This window comes from Xyrauchen texanus, chromosome 31 (genome assembly GCF_025860055.1).
Source record: "Xyrauchen texanus isolate HMW12.3.18 chromosome 31, RBS_HiC_50CHRs, whole genome shotgun sequence".
Classification (NCBI taxonomy): domain Eukaryota; kingdom Metazoa; phylum Chordata; class Actinopteri; order Cypriniformes; family Catostomidae; genus Xyrauchen; species Xyrauchen texanus.
In genome coordinates, this window is record NC_068306.1 from 21,861,195 (window position 1) to 21,875,139 (window position 13,945).

Genomic DNA, 13,945 nt, shown 5'->3' on the forward strand with positions numbered 1-13,945 from the left:
TTGTCTCACCTGAACCCTGAAACAATTATTGTCAGTAGTGACACATTCAGTCTTGAAACACTTGTAATGACAGCAGCAATTAACACTGATCTCAATTAAACAGCGGCAAGCACGCGCCTTTCTGTGACGAACGTCGCCAGTCAAAAAACTACACTCGGTTTTGCTAATGCTATATTTATGTCACCGTTTATGGTTTAATGGACAAAAGGAGAGTAGAGGAGAAGCAGTTACAAGTCACATTGAGACTGCCATGCCGCAGTAATCGTGTCGTCGCCGGTGAGCCTAGAAGGCGATGTGCTTGCGCGCGGGATGATTGGTGAGGTGTTCCACTGACCGCGCCCTCATCTCGCGCCCATACACTGCTATCAGAAAAGGGCGGGAGAAGAGGGCATTGCGCGCAGCGCCTCAGATATGCTGTGTCGCTTCATATACGGGCATGCAGGTGGAGTGCCTTGACTCACACATACACCGCCGTCGTCTGCACGCCAGGGGAAGGGGAGGCATTTCACGTCTCTGGACTATACATAAGATTAAATTTCCACTGAGAAGTATGAATGTTTAAAAGCGCACTGACTTCGGCGATGCTGGAGAGGGTAAGAGCACTTCTCTAATGTCTCTGCATATGCTTTTGTCATCAAAATGTTTGTTGGCTCAAATGCAGGTGATGTGCAGGATGCTGTAATTAATATTAATAAGCGAATATCTTGTCTATTTAACAGTGTCTCTTTAGATATATTCCGCATTCGTGATGGTTTTGAACACCTGCGTGCCAGAGGAGCGTTTCTGACGGGAGTTGTGTGTGTTGATTTGCCCCCAATCGAGTCATGCCATGTGCAGTTCTGAGAGAGCCATGAGAATAAAACAGCATTTTGTTTGGATAAGGGTCTTGTCACCTTCCTAATGGTTAATTCATAATCTGTTTAATTCCGTGGATGAAATTTCGGAGGGTGAACCTCCCCGACCCTTTTAACAAGTTAACAATGGGCGGGGGCTTCATGTAAACACACGGTCCTAAAACAATCGAGATTTGTTTTTTGACTTATGGAAATGACAACCGAGGCCGAGAGATTTGAGAAGATTCAGCCTCTTTTAAGCATCATGATTAACGACTAGAAGTTTAAGGAGATCAATTCATAACATAAAACCTTTGCTGTTTTCATTGTGTAAGTCAAATTAAAATTATTATTTTGCATTAATATGTTGGCAATGTATAACAAACGTCAGAGCATTTAAAGAATGCAACCAACAGAAGCCTTTCTTTTATTATCACTTTTTGAACAGCCCTCTTGAACATCTGTTGTCTTTTCTTGCTGTTGCCATCTATTGCAACCCTCTATTAGCTCCATCACCAACTGTTCTGTGGAGGGCAGCTAGTGCTGAAGAACTGGGGACAGCGTGATTGTAAGATGGTGTCAGATAAATCTCTCCTGGGTGTGGTATTCTCACTACATCAATGATGTAATTAAAATTCACTGCATTATTTGTATATGATTTACATATGATTTACTACTTATTTGTATATGATTTACACCACTAATTGCATACAAGTCCCTTGCGTGGGTAATTGCAGAGGTGGATCAGTCAAATAGAGTTTTGATAAACATAGACAATATTCAAACTTGTCTTATGTTTATAAAGTTTATGATTGAGATTTATGATTGAGATTTATGTGGTGGTGGTGTAGTGGTCTAAGCACATAACTGGTAATCTGGTAATCAGAAGGACACTGGTTCGAACCCCACAGCCACCAACATTGTGTCCTTGAGCAAGGCACTTAACTCCAGGTTGCTCCAGGGGGATTGTCCCTGTAATAAGGGCTTTGTAAGTCGCTTTGGATAAAAGCGTCTGCCAAATGCATAAATGTAAATGTAAATCGACAGGAATGCCATTCTTGGAAGGTTTGAATGAACAATATCACATAATAGGTGCTGTCTATCAGCGTAATAGGCTAGGTTTGACAGTTGTACGCAACCATTTGCAAGGCTATAAAATGTGAATGAGGGATTCTCTGTTTGAAGACCATTAAATGATTCATAGCCATTGGGGGCAGGGGCGGACTGGTATAGAGAGATCCTGGCGTTTTCCCCTTTGGGCCACTGGGTAATTTGGGCAGGCTAGTTGCTGTGCAAGTACTGGCCCATCCTACAGGTGATATAGGCGACCGCCTTGGGCTCCAACATGCCTGCGCGGACCTCATAAAAAAGTGAAAATGTAATAAACTCTGCAAGACATGCCAATAAAATGGCTTTTATTTTAAAATAATGTAATGGGTTTTATTTTTAAATTACACATTGTTTGGGCGCATCAACTTCATTATTTGACGTACAAATCACCATAATGGTGATAATCAAAAACAACATAAGTATAAGTATAAGTATAACAAGTATAAGATGAGCTCTGAATAATCACTAAATTATAAATAACTGCAGTCCACCCCTGATTTGGAAAGCACTGCTTTGATAATGCTAGGCAGTCTGTGCTGTTTTTTGCTTTGTATCTACAAACCATAAAAGTTTCATTAGCATTCTTAAAACACTGCTATAATAAAAATAATCAAAAAATCTAATGCGTCCTGTATTAAACCATCATTGATTATTCATTCGGCTATGCAGCAACATGGATGTCAAAACAACCTCACAACCTATCACCAGGAGCTTGACCCATCTTGCCATCAGGGTAGCACTGGGAAAAGCAGGGGATTTTCTAAGGGCATATACACCGGCGAGGCTCGCATGTGTTTTTTAAAAGGCTCATCGTATTCATCCATAGCTGAAACTTGGTGGATGTCACCCTGTAGCATTGATTTGAAATCAGTTTTGCAGATGCTGTCATGGTAGCATGGTTCGGATTTGGCCAGGGGTGGCCTGAACTTCACTTCAAGAAACTGAGAGGTGAGCAGAAGGGGGGACAAGCATTATCAATAGGCTCCCATGAGTGTTAGGTCTGGAACTAAATCTCATCTCACTGCTGATAAGGAGTATCACTGGCTGTCATTGGGCACAGATATACCGAGAAGAGGAGGAGGGAGGCTGGTGGTTTTCCTGATGGACAGGTGGTTTTCGTTCCCCCCCCTTGCTGTACACAGAAAGGTTGACTTTCTTTGTCCTTCTGTGCCATTCTTTGGCGTCTGTACAGAAGGAAGTGTTGTGGGGGTGGGGGGTGGATTGCCACAATATGCAATATGGAGATGGGATTGAATTGCTCTGTGCAAAGGTTGCACAGTGACTCTTTTGAAAATTTTGTGGTGCTCAATTACTCTTTGAAGCACTTTGCAATGAGCTAGTTGATAATTCATCATAACATTGCTTCATGTTGACTATTGTTGTGTTCATGCTGGGTGTTAATTAGGCTTTCTAGCTCCATAAAGATCTATACTTGTATTTATTTCATTTTTAATACTAGATGAACACAAAAGAATAGACAAACGTGCAGTATGTAATGTCTGTATCATATACTGTGTTTATATAGTGGAGACCAGGGCTAGTTGTGTCAGGGTTTACTACAGTGAATATTTCATAGTGTAGGTTTATTTAGGTGTAGGTTAATTTTTGCTAAGCCACTTACCTTGAAGTCTTGGCTATAGAAAAGCTCATTAAATACACAGCAGGGCATATTGTCATACTATATGAGGTTAAGATGTCACAGTGAAACTTGCCACTAAACCAGTAGCGAAGGTATCATGTGGACTTACGGGCTACGGGGGGAATGTGTCTCTACCACCACTAGGAATGCACCGATCCGATACTGAAGCTTTTAGATGGATCGGGTAACGGTCCGACGAGCCCGATCCAAATCCGATACTGTGTGTTAGTCATGTTCGTTACTGTCAGGCTCCAAAAATGACATAAATGAACCATAAAAACACCAATAAAGCAGTTCATATGACTTGTGCATTTTATTCAAAGCCAATTGAAGACGTGCAATAGCACTGTGAATCACAAAAGGCTGTGTTTAATAATTAAATGTATAGTATGCGCAGCAACAGCGCATTAGTTTATGGTGCTGCTCTGTTGACACAAACTCACGCACAGGCTGGTGATGCACTCACAGCTATTTTTAGCCTTCACAGTGGTGCACCATATTTGAACGCTACTCAAGAACAGCAACTCAGATCTAGATGCTCAGTAGTTCGGTTCACTTATAATATGCATTTAGAATGCACCACAGGTGCATTTTAACAGAATTTGAATAATAAGTGAAATTAAACTACTGTGAACTTGCCTACAAACAGACACATACAGGAATTCCTGGAAAGTTTAGAATGTCAAAATAAAAGCATGATGATTTAAAATGTGCACCAATTAAATATATTACTGTTGTATTTTAATATTAAAATTATATGTCAATAATAATAATGTTAATAACAATTTATTATTATTATTATTGTCACCATTAGTATTTGTGTACAATTTATAACAATATTTATGTGAAATGGGTTCCAAAAATAACTGTGTGAATGAAAAGGGGACTGATGTCTTACTAAATTGAACAAAAATACAATTTAGTATGTCCAGATACAAGTTGAAACATTTTTGAAAAAAAAAAAAGAGTTTTAAAACTGGTTTTATCTTTTCTACTGAAGACTTGATGACTGGCATTACTGTTAATTTTGCTGCTACATTATCCAGTATACTAATTAATAATAAAGTGTTTCTTAATAAGCAATACATTTATATGTATATATTGAAATAATGTGTAGTTAGAGCTTTGTGTTTCTTTACATATTAAAGAGTACTCCCAGTTAGTTCCACACAATAATGTAAAGATATTCTAAACTGATTATGCAAAAAAACAACAACACCGGTATCGGCTTGGGATCAGTATCGGCCGATACTGAGATTTCCGATATCGGAATCGGATTGGAAAAGAAAAAGTGGTATGGGTGCATCCCTAACCACTACCATAACCAAAACAATATCTACGCCTCTCTTTAAATTAACATCTGCATTAAACAGTTAATCAAAATGCAAAAAAGGAAAACCATTATGACAACACGATTCATTCATTCAAAGGATAACGGACAAAAATTTCTAAACATTGTTTTGGGCAAGTATTTTAATTGATAAATTGTTTAAATTAATGACATTTAAAACATGTGACAACCTGAGTTTCATGAAAAATACTTTTGTCCTGTGAACACATTTAAACCTTAAAAAAAACTGCCTTCATATTATAGTTAACCCTTACTTTAATATATGCCAATGTGTTTTGATTATGTTTGTTTGTTTGCCTAAGAGTTATGACATAATTGATGATAGTAAATATTTACATTGGAGGGTAGAATTCACAATTTTTTTTCTAATTTTAGAGTGTTTTGAAATAGGTGTTTGAAACCAACATACAAACATCTGCTAGAGAAAACACACGTTTGAGGAATTGGACTAAATCTTACAGTTACTATGTTATAGCCCTTGTGACAACCCATTTGGCAATTAACCCTGTCTTCCCTATATACTGTATATCTAGAGACATATTTTATAATGTTCCTGTAGACTACTATTATTATTTTACATCCTGATAGCATGTCCTGTGACACAAAGAACCGTAACGTCCACTGACAAAAGCACACATACTAAAAAGAGCTCCTGAAAGAATCAAGCCTGGACTGCATGCTTTCTGACTCACTCGCCAGACTCTTGCTATTTGACTGTCTCACTTTTCAGCACTACTTCCATGGATAGATCCTTGATGTGCAATCCATTTACAGAGGGTTCTGTCTCCCTCACGGTGTAGACGGCCGTCTATTAATGCGGCGGAGGGTGAAGGCATGATCCACCCTGAGGGAAGCCCAGACATTCACAGCTCAGCTTCAGATCACTTCACTGATGTCTGAGAAGAAAACAGCATGCCTAGTGCTGCTGCTGGCTGTCTGTCAGGTGGAGCTCACACATTCTTGTCCCATGTTCTGCAGTATTCATAATGAAAGAATGGCACCCAAGGAACAGCCCTTGTGCCGAAGAGAGTCACATGACTGCGTATGCGAGCTCACAGCGATAATTGGTTGCGTCTTTTAAACCACTAGGGGGTCTAGAAATCAGCCCAGATGCTTGTTCAGACACTGTATACGTACATTTATTTAGCAAAAGCAAAGTGGCATACCAGGGAGAGGGAGGAGAATGGATTGAGGTGTTGATGTGGCTGGATGCTGCAGCAGATGTCACACACACACACACACACACACACACACACACACACACACACACACACACACACACACACACACACACACACACATACTTTCCCCCCCTTCATGCCCCTCTCTCAAGGTCCAAGGTTACGCATGCACTGTTCTTCCACACACTCAAACAAACAGTGTCTGTTAAGGCACTGCACAGCCTGGAGTACTGGGCAGCTTTTAATCTAGTATGACACATGACTCAGTCCCCATGCCAGCCAAAGCCAACCAAAAAAAACATTAGGGATCACTTCTCCAGATGATGATAAGTTGGGAATAAAGGTTATCGCTGAGATTCTCGTGTCTGTTTCCACCTCTAGGGAAGCTTTTTTTTTAACCCTCTTTTCCATTTCGCTCATTGGCATCGGATGAGCTTTACTTGCTAACCCAAATTAATTGTTAATGGACCTCAGGTCATTGAGACACATTGAAACATGGCACATGTTTGCAATGGTGTGAAACTAGTGATTAGACTGCTTGGGCACTTATCATTAGAAGAGGTCCAGGTCAAACTCGCTAGTCATCCAGGCAGCCTGTAAAGCTGCAGATTTCATTGCATTGCTTGAACTGCAGTACTCAACATAAGCAGCGCAGCCCACAATACATGCTAATATGCTGCACTATGGACACAAGCGTGGCTGGCTTTGGGATGAATCCCTGATTTATTTTGAGACAGTCCAGGGGGATAGAGTTGGACCAGTTCCAGAGTGATGCAGAGAGCAGATATTTAAAGGAGCTCACTACTTTTCCTGAATGTTTTGAGAGTAGGTAGAATTGGTTAGAAGAAACAGATAGGGTAGGTAATTACCTGGCATTACAGAGTGGGAGATGGTGCCAGATGCCAGAGTGAGTAGGAGGAGGGGTGGGCAGATGCGAGCAGAGCAAATGCTTCACTGTGTGTGACCTGGCATTCCTGTTGTCTTATAAATGGAGCACAGGGTCACATGACCTGCAATTTATTTTCCCAGTCCACTGTAGATCTGCCCTAGCCCCTGTTTACCCTCTGTTTACACTATATTTGCATAGTTGCATAGCAGATGGCTTTAACCAGGTCAGGTTTCCATAGTTTTACATATTGTATGTATTTTCAACATTAAATATAGCCCATATTCTGCAAGAAAGTCCTCAGTTGTACCCAAGCCATGTTGATCTTTTGTTTTATAATGTAGGGATGTACAGATACAGAATTTGTGTGCTGAACCCTAAACGGATATCTGACTATTTAAAACATACTGATACCAATAGCTTGATTGATCAAGAAAACGATGATCGATAATGAAAACACGCGATGACCTTTCACAGAATTTAAAATTCAGTGACTACTACACACAAAGTATCAAAGAGAGGCATTATTTTTTATTTATTTTTTATTATTTTTTTTTTTTTTTTATTGTGTTGGATTTTTTTTCCCTTTTTCAACCTTTTTCATCCTTTGCCCCAATTTGGCATGACCGATTCCTAATTTGCTTTTAAGTCCTTGTGGTCGCGTAGTGATTCGCCTCAATCCGGGTGGCGGAGGACGAATCCCAGCTGCCTCTGTGTCTGAGACCATCAACCTGCACATCTTATCCCATGGCTTGTTGAGCGCATTGCCACGGAGACAAGCGCGTGTGGAGGCTTCACGCCATCCACCGTAGCATCCACGGCCAACTCACCACGTGCCCCACATGAACGAACGACATCATAGCGACCATGAGGAGGTTACCCCATGTGACTCAACCCTCCCTAACAACCGGGCCAATTTGGTTGCTTAGGAGACCTGGCTGGAGTCACACAGCATGCCCTGGGATTTGAACTAGTGAACCCCAGGGATAGTAGCCAGCGTCTTTTACCACTGAGCTACCCATAAGCTACCCTTATTTTTAGTTTTGAGATTGATTGCGTTGTGATTTTCAGTGATACCTTAATTGTCAACAGAGACGTCTCATAGCAACCAAACTGATAAACCATGCTGCAATGCTAGTGTTTGTTTTACAGGTTTATGATAATCAAAAGAAAGTTTAATTAACCATATTCTGAACACCTGTCTCTGCAAACATTTGCTAAACAAGATTTATTGTCATATAATGTAGAAACTTTGACTCATTAATGTAAATTATTTAACAAAAGTGAACGCTTATCATTGAATCTTCCTGGGTGCCATTATGTTTTCGTGATGTCTCACCTGCATCTCAGCAAAATCAGAGCTGAAGATTTCCACATGAATGAAGTTGTTAGTCCAACATAAAGTGGCGAATCATTTCAGTTTTCCCAGTATGAAGTTTAAAATTCTGAGTTAAATGGAGCACAGCTGAATGTAAAAGAAAAGTGGAAAAAGCCAGGTTTGGAAATTCACAGGTTAGGGAAACATCATAGATCAACAAAAACCTGTTTGTAAATGCTGCTTTCGCAATTTTCTGACGAAGGGAGGAAACACATCAAACTTAATAAAGCACATGAAAGACAGTCACCCGGATTTATTTAAGCAACTAAAGCATATTATCATTTGCATTAGGGCTGAAACGTTTAGTCGACATTATCGACATCATCGAAAATACCATTGTGTATGAAATGTGCTATATAAATAAACTTGCCTTGCCTAAACTTTCACAGTTTATTTTATGTAGATCCCAAAGTATTAGGGAATGATTAAAAAAAGTACATTCAGAAGCATGTACCGTTGTGGAATAAGCGGAGGCGGAGCTCTTTAAAAGAAACATCCCGGTGTTACATCTTAAATGCAGTAAAATTTAATGCGTTATAGCTTTATTAAAGTTCAAATAATACAGAAGCAGCTCATGTTAATAACTTTAAACTCAGAAACTGGCATTTCTCTGTGTGGTCGGTGCCTCTTCTATGAGTTGCGCGAATGTCCCGATCTAAGGAGGAGAGATTGAAACTGCACCCGGCTGAGAGAGACTCTGCCTCGGGGACGCTCATCCCTTGATCGCGGATGCTTCATGCAGCTAGATTAGAACTTATTTAATCATAATATCTTCTTATATATTCTTATCATGAAGAAAAATGGCAAAATGCAGCTTTATTAATAAGAGAGCACTTTGCACATTAGTTTGGAAATAGTTTTTTATTCATTCTATTGTATGCTTGTTTATTTAGTTTTAGATTTTTAGTACTTGGTAAACATTTAAATTAAAAGTTGCAAAAGTTGAAGCAAGTCTTATATAAGTGTTCAAAAATACTTTAAGCATACATTGTTCAGTTTTGTTATAATTCAAAAATAATGTATTTATATTAAAGTGTTGCTCAATGGCATATTTCTGTTCTTAGTTGTGCTGCTAATGTTTTGTTAACTTTGTTAATAAAAGAGTGTTGTTTAGTAACCTGTTTTTGTGTTTTGCTTTGGTACCGAAAATGGTATCGAGTACCGTGAAATTTAACTGGTATTGGTACCGACTACTGAAATTTTGGTACCGTGACAACACTAGCTATAGTAATATTGTAGTAAACCTGTTTTTTGGCAGACACCATAGTTGTAATGCAATTAACCATGGTGTTAGAACAGTAATATGGTGGTACTATTGTAAGCATGGCTAATTTGGTGGTTACTGTAAAGTTACAACAAAATACCATGGTGAAACTATGGTTACTCTAGTAAACCAAAGTCATTTTCTAAGGTAAGTTTAGGGGAAGGGTTTAATGTAGTGTGTCTGTGGGACTCTGCAGTGATGCCCATATACTGTATGTTAGTATTTAAATATGGGTGCAAATAGTATCCATGAACACTATGTGCACCAGGGTGCAATTAGTGCCTACCATTATTTGCACCAGGTTTGGGGTGCAAATATTATCTGCCACTATTTGCACTGGGGTGGAAATAGCATATACCATTTTTTGCACCAGGGTGCAAATAGCATCTACCTATTATAATTTGTATTGGTAGAATATTTCTGTCCTAAATTCTTAACTTTTACACTGTATTTTAAGGATCTCCTTTGAAATCTTCAAAGCCTTATTTCTTATGAAGGAGCACCTTTGAGATTCTGTGTATTGAAAATGTGTTTCTTCATTGTGTAATCTCCAAAGAAAGAGTAATCTGACATCTCCTCTTTGTCACTGCATGCCAATAACACTGCGTGTATGTATTCGCAATGACCAAGAACATTTGCCATTACTTGATCAGTAGATTAAAGTTAAACCGGAGCACATTTTGTTCATTATCAAAATCCTTGTTATGTTTTTGTGGAAGTTTGGAAAGGACCTTGGCTGAGTGTACATGCTTTACAGTGCTTTAGAAGCAGTTAAACTTCAAAAGCTCTTCAGGAGCACCTAAGAGTGTGGTCCGTGGTGCAGCTAAGTGAGACGGTTTAATTGAATAAGAAACAAACATGTCTCTTATGGCATTTACTGTATATATTTGCTTAAAACTTCCTTATTTGCACAGTCAAATATGCTTGCAATTTGAAGTACACAATGATCTAACTGCGGTTAGATCAAATAATTTTTTTTTGTGATCAACATTTTTATTGTTTTCTGGGGGGGGGTTACAGACATCTCCAAAATCATATGTGACTATATAAGGAGAAAAAATAAATAAATAAATAACTAAAGGATAAGAAAAGAAAAACATCACAGTGGTAATGATTGGATGAATGACACAATACATTATGATGAGACAATACATAAAACAACAGAAATATGTACGGCAGGTATAGTTCACAACAAAGATTGCCTAGCTGTTGTCCCTGGACCAAGAGATTATCCTAGATGAGAAAGAGTTCCAAGCTTGTACAGTTGCTGGTCGTGCCTTATTGAGTCGTGCAGTTGTATATTCAAGGTTGACAATGTTGACAAGGCTATGGATCCAGAATGATTCCATACACATATCCGGAAAGAACCAGTTTTTCGAAATTGTTTTCTTTGCAGAGGTAAACCCTGCGAATAACATTTTGAACTGAATTTGCTTAAGATTTATATCAGAATTATCATTAAGGAGACAGAAACCAGGATTAGGCACATAAAAAATGTCAAGTATACCCGCTAAAGATGAGTTTACATGCAACCAGAACTTAGAGATAACTGGACAATCCCAAAACATGTGTAAAAACGTTCCAGGTGAAGCAGTGTTACATATATGACAATTGTGAGTAGGTTGTAATTTCATCTGGAATCTCTTATAAGGTGTGATGTAGGCTCTATGTATTGTTTTGAAGTGAATTAGTTGGTGAGCTAAGTTCTTAGAGGTCCTACTTAGATTGTACCATATTCTCTCCCAATCTAGGTTTATATTTAAACTCCCCAACTCCCTGTTCCATATGGACTCAATTGGTAAAGCCTTGGCACTATGCTGAATCAGTGCACTATATATTAAAGAGACAGAAGGTCTGCCCAGTAATGGTGCAATCCATTGCAACATGGGATGTGAGGGGAGAGGAGAATTCCAGGGAACTCCATACGTTTTTAATGCTGATCTTAGCTGAAAGTAAACAAAATAAGAGGACCCAGGAAGATAAAAGCGTTAGATCAAATAATTTTGATCAGACAGTCCTACCTAACTCTCATTATGAAAACATGTAGCTTGTGTAGCTATGTGGCATTCCTGGGACAAGGGCTTTGTATGTATATATATATATATATATATGTATGTATGTGTGTGTGTGTGTGTGTGTTTGTCTCGCATGCAATTCCATCAGGGCGGAAGTGTTGTCCTTTGTGAGCTCATGCCATCCTGGCATGTAACCTTACACTGCAGCATCCACAGCCACTGCAGATCCACCTCCTTGTGCCTGGTGACCTCTCAGCATCGCACAGGGGACGTGGATTACAGAGAGATGGAGAGAGGGAGATGGTAAAGAGAAAGTGAGTCAGCAGGGAGGGGAAAAGCAGAGAGTGAGAGTGAAAGAGGAGCTTGAGGATAGCGATAGGGGTTTGCCTGGCCTCGGTTATGGCAGAACAATAGAGGTCAGGTGATTAACAGCCAATTGCTCAGGTGGCTTCTCAGTTCACGCTCCTCGCTGAGAGGCAGGTGACAGAAGATTTACTTCAGGCTAATAGGTGTTGGACTGACGGCTGCTATGGGAAAGCTGTAAATCTTGTGATGTTAAACAGTTGTCTTTCCACCCATCCATCATGGTGCAGAGAGTCAGATAGTAGCAGCGGCCTGCCGCTGTGCCTTCAATGACAGGCTTGTATCCTGGCCACACTTTGCCACGGCATCACACAGCTCCCTCATCCCCATGCCAGTCTGATGTCAGTACTGCAACACACTCATTTGTCCTCATTTCCACTTTGCTTGCCTGGCTGTGCCCTGGGGGAGAGATCTGCAAAGATCTGGAGGTGGTTTCTGGTTTCCTGCTGCCCCTTCTGCAGCCGGGTGTGCGTTGCAGCGGGTGAACAAAGAATGCTGCTGTCATCCCTCCCACTTGTCTGATTGTTTTAGCTCAATCTAATCATTTAACACGCTTCGTTGTATGTCCTGCTCTACGATAAATGCCACACTGCCAGCACCAGTCCCGCATCCATCTTCTTTGTTGTGGTAAATCTGAAGTTGATATATATATGCAAAATGGCTTCCTTTTGTTAGACTGATTGCAAGTGATTTTCGAGCATGCATGCTCCCAGACATTGCCATGTGACTTGCAGTGCTCCAATTAGCAAAAGCCCTGATCATATTAGTTCTGTGTCCACTGCTGAAATGGCAGGATTCATTCCACTATATGACAAAAAGTGACCTAATTAAACTGAGGGAGACACAGATTCTGTTTACTAGCTGCATAGCTGAATTTTTTTCTTCTTCAGAAAAGTGTAAAAAAATAATTCCCAGTGCAGCATAAGTTCACTGTTATTAATTAGTAACCTGAAGCATGTAAGTAGTGATTTTTAGCATTTTAGCTAAACAAATTAAGATCTTAGCAGGGGGCCAGAAAACACATTTGGTCTCAGGCTCAACTGTATTTCACAGTGACTCAAGACAAAAAGAAGGAGACATTTCTCTCTTACAGTTTGCTGTACATCTTGCTGAGGCCCACATTGACTGAATGTGTGATGTTGAAGTCCCTCTGTAATCAGTCACTGATGCATGGTAGATCTCCTGGGTGATAGCTGTGGCGCTTAGCCGTAGGCAACATGCACAGCACACCACACAAAATGCACTGTGTGCTCACTGCCTCTTCATCGCCTCACTCCTTTGTCCCACTGCTGCATAGAGGCCGCAGGTTTATATTACAAGGGATTCAAGAGTGTGGAAAAGTGTGTGAATGAGTGCTGACAGGTGCAGCTGCCCATATTGTTACTGCAAATGATTAGTAATTTTGGTTTGTCATAAGTTATGGGAGAAGTTCTCCAGGGACCACTGGAGGCTGACAGGGCCCACTCATCTGAGTGATGACAATGATCTCATAGATCCGATTAGATTCACCTGAAAGCATTCCAGTTGTTTGGTCATATCCACAGCTCATAACAAAGCTAAAGAGGAAAGGCAGAGATGAAGACTGGTCAAAGCTCTAACGTGTTCTTTCGGCGCAGTTCGAAAAGGCACCAGGTCCAGCAGTGAGCCCTGTGGCCCCTCACTGTAAAAGTCACTCACGTACTGTTTTTTTTTTTTCTGTAGTGGCTGTTGATTTTAAAGCCAATGTGGTATGTGAAGTTTTATTGAAGCTCTGAGACAGTCAGTCAGCCTACAAGGCCATTTATGCCATGTTGGAAAAATTATCTGCAGAGTGATGCTGTTTTTGCTGGGGTTGGTCTTTTTTTGATTGTTTGATACATGATGAGGCAGATAGAGCAGGACTGTGTTTCTGTCTTCAAGTATTTTTGTTGTTTTTAAATAGAGGT

At 40.0% G+C, this 13,945-nt stretch overlaps 1 protein-coding gene across 1 annotated transcript in view; it reads left to right on the forward strand.

Annotated features, from left to right (window-relative positions):
• Positions 1 to 449: 449 nt before the first annotated feature.
• The window catches only part of LOC127624709 (neurexin-1-like), a 526,269-nt gene continuing 512,773 nt past the window's right edge, over positions 450 to 13,945 (forward strand). Inside the window, exon 1 of the mRNA XM_052099555.1 lies at positions 450 to 593. The gene's annotated coding sequence lies outside the window, so the exon portion shown is untranslated. The remainder of the gene's footprint in view (positions 594 to 13,945) is intronic.